General features: G+C 39.6%; 1 long non-coding RNA gene across 2 annotated transcripts in view; it reads left to right on the top strand.

The window, feature by feature from the left end:
* Positions 1-2,975, top strand: part of LOC115051120 (uncharacterized) — a 13,238-nt gene extending 10,263 nt beyond the window's left edge. For both annotated transcript variants that reach the window (XR_003841260.1, XR_003841261.1), the window contains exon 3: positions 1,662-2,975. This is a non-coding gene — a long non-coding RNA (uncharacterized LOC115051120). The remainder of the gene's footprint in view (positions 1-1,661) is intronic.
* The last annotated feature ends 351 nt before the right edge of the window (positions 2,976-3,326 follow it).

Genomic DNA, 3,326 nt, shown 5'->3' with positions numbered 1-3,326 from the left:
GAAATGTTTTGGGTTTTATACAGCTGCTAATCTTTAACACAGTTCGTACAATCATTAAAATATAGACAAGGGAAAATAGGAATGGTAGGGAACCTCAATGTTACAGAAATATTATAGCATGGGGAAAAAAATCATTGTTAGAATGTACTCATTGCTGTGCACCAAAGACACATATTTGAAATCCTGCAAATAATATCACCAGAATATATTGTATGTAATCGACACAGAAATCACCACTGTAATATTTCTGTTGTTGGCTGTATAATCGTCCAACTAAATGCTCATAAACACTCAGAATCCTTATAAGTGTTTGAAATAATGACGCGTGCAAAATTAAAAACAAGAGAGAAAATCTTTTGAAATTACTGACTTTTCATATCATGTGACCTTCAGCATGATGAGGGATCCTTCCTCTGTGAATGAATAAAGGCCTCATTTGTATATCAGCCTAACCTGACCGGGCCTTTACAGTTATCTTATCGGCTCTTCTAACAGAAATAAATCAGCTGCTGTGCAACAACTCTTAGGAGCACAATCCAGAGTGCCGAGTTAACACACCACAGATCTCAGACGAGTCTAATGAATTGGCCAAGAGATCATGTCTATAACACGCTCCATAATATCATGCTTATTAATTTGTTGGCTGAAAAGCCCTTTGAACCTTTATTTTCATTTACTCTGAACTCTCAGATTGGAGTGGTGAGATTTTTAGGAATTTGTCCATTTTGGTGAAGCGAAGGTAACCAATTATTGTCATCATTGCCCCTGAAAATGCATTACGCCTCACCTGAGGGCTCCCTCAATCAAAGAGACTGAAGCAGTGATTAAGAGATGACTTCTGACCTTAACCCATCGCAAAGTCAACCCAAAAGGGCCGCTCAGCAATCAGTATTTCATATTCAGCTTCATATTGCAAACTTTCTTATCTCTGACATGTAACCTTGGGCTTCACAATGCCAGTTCTAGGTTTGGGGCCTTTAACATTGTTTTACCTCGTTTATGTTTAAATGTGGATTTGCCACAATCGTTCCAAGACTGGTCAACCTTGAATATTTCTACAGTGAGTCAAACAAAACAATTCCAGCTCGTCATTCTCTGCTTAATTTCAAACACAAAAAAGGAAGTTTCACTTTAAACACATCCACACAGATATTAGGACATTTCTGAGTGTTTGTTATTGTACGGTGTCTGCCAGCAATTATACTGTCTTTAGGAAGAATTATTTCGGATCATTAGTTTTATTGTCATTTATTATCTGATTATACATCAGCTCACACTCACTGCTGGCCGCAGGAGAAGATAGGCATGTTTTCCACTACATTAAAGAACACGTATCTGATTACTAGTACATTACACTGTGTTATATGCCATTTCTTACATGTTTATATACTGGCTGTAATTGCTAAATAGGTTCCTTCACATGAAATATTGCTGTTCACGTACACGTTTCACGTTTTTAAATTAAGTTTAAAAGTTTATGGGGATTATATTTTTATTTTTTTATTTTTTTATTATTTTTTTTTCCAAAAAAGGGGCTTCTGAATAACTTTTTCTCCCTTTGTCTCCCTGTTTTCCCCTCTCCAACATCTCCCCCTGCCTTTTCCATCACACCCACCTTCCTCTCATGCTCTCCATCCCCCCTCCCTGTGAATCATGTCCAGCCACCGGTCTCCATCCTGTCCCCTTCTCTCCTCTTCATCTCCCTCTTCATACCCACTCTACCCCTCTCACTCACTCCCCTCAACCTCACTCCTCTCTCCCTGACCCCCCCCCCCACCTTCACCCACCCCCAACCCCACCACCCCACCCCAAAATAGGTATGCCTCCACCCCCTCTTGGCAGCTCCATCTCCTCCTCGCCTCCCCCTTGTCTCTCCTGGGTTGGTTTCCACAGCTGTGGTGAGTGAGGTGCAGATGACCGGAGAATTGGCCCCTGGGAGAGCGCTGAGCCATCCTGGTGCTATTAGGCTCGTGGCTAATAATAGGTGTTTCAGACCGGGGGAAGATCAATCAGGGGGAATCATGGGGAATGTTCGGAGCAGCGCTTTTTACACATCGGCCCAGATGGATGAAATTACACTTGTCAGTTTTTAGTTGCATTACTCCCAAATTGGTTGTCTACTCTTTTTTTTTTCTCTCTCACCCTCCCTCCCTCCCTCATGCCCTCTCTCTCTCTCTCTCTCTCTCTGTCTCTCTTCTCTTTTCTCTCTCTTTGCCCTCATTCATGTGTCAGTGGCCTGCTAAAAGGATTCGGTGGTGAAATCCCTGTCATTTTTGTCTTTGCCTTGTTTAGCCCTCAGCGAGCAACTCTATTGCTGCATATATGCACTTAGAAGAAATAAGTGTAAAATCTTGTCTTGCGTCCTCGGGCAATTTCCATAAATGACATTCTGTATATGCTCTGCATGTGTAATAAAACAGTTTGATGGACTCAACAATTCAGAGTAGAGTCGAAGCAATTAGTCTATTAATTGGTTAATTTATTAATTCAAGGTTTTTCAAACCAAAACTCCAAACTACTGCTTGTTGCCTGCTTTGCTTGGGTTTTGTTTTTGTTTTTGTTTGTTTTTTTGGTGGGGTGTGTGGGTTTTTTTTTCCCCTGTTTTTGTGAATTTAACATCTTTTACTCTGGGACAGCTGGTCGAACAAAACAAGACATTAATAGATAGCACCTTGGAGTCTTTGGATAATCAGTTTATTTTGGTTTATTTGATTTCTTGTCATTTCATGGACATAAAAGGATTTATTAAAAATGAGCAAGAAAGAAAAGGGTGTGAAATAATGGCTTACAATTATAATGTTTTCCTAATGATATGTTAATTTACAAAAACCTGCACTGTAACCAAACTGATAAATGTGTTAAATATAATAATTATATTGTAAGTGCAGTGAATACTTGTCTAACTGTAATGTAATTAAATCTGTCAGGTGGATATGAAACCTTCACAGTGTTTAAAAGCTAAATAAAATCTACCACAAAACACTGTGTCTTTGCCATTTATTGGCTTTTTGAAATAACAGCCTGTGTCTGAATTTCTTTGAAGCAATATATATTTTCAGAGAAAAGAAAGTGATGAAATGAAGCCGGGGGAGGTTTACATCAGGTATAAATCGAGACTTTGAATAGCAGCTCGATGCCTTTTTGGAACTCCTCTTGTGATTGACTGATTTAGACTAAAATATTTGAAAATCTTTTACCAACAAGGCACCTGGAGACAGAGATGTGGTAATTGAATGACCTGAGCTGCAGTGTTTCTGTGCAATGGCAGGGAGAGAACCAACTCAGTGAGGTGAATGGGGTTTGTGCCTGGCAGTGCATGTAAACCA

Source organism: Echeneis naucrates, chromosome 11 (assembly GCF_900963305.1).
Source record: "Echeneis naucrates chromosome 11, fEcheNa1.1, whole genome shotgun sequence".
NCBI lineage: Eukaryota > Metazoa > Chordata > Actinopteri > Carangiformes > Echeneidae > Echeneis > Echeneis naucrates.
Note: the sequence above shows the minus strand (reverse complement) of the source record. Positions and strands in the feature narration are given on the sequence as shown.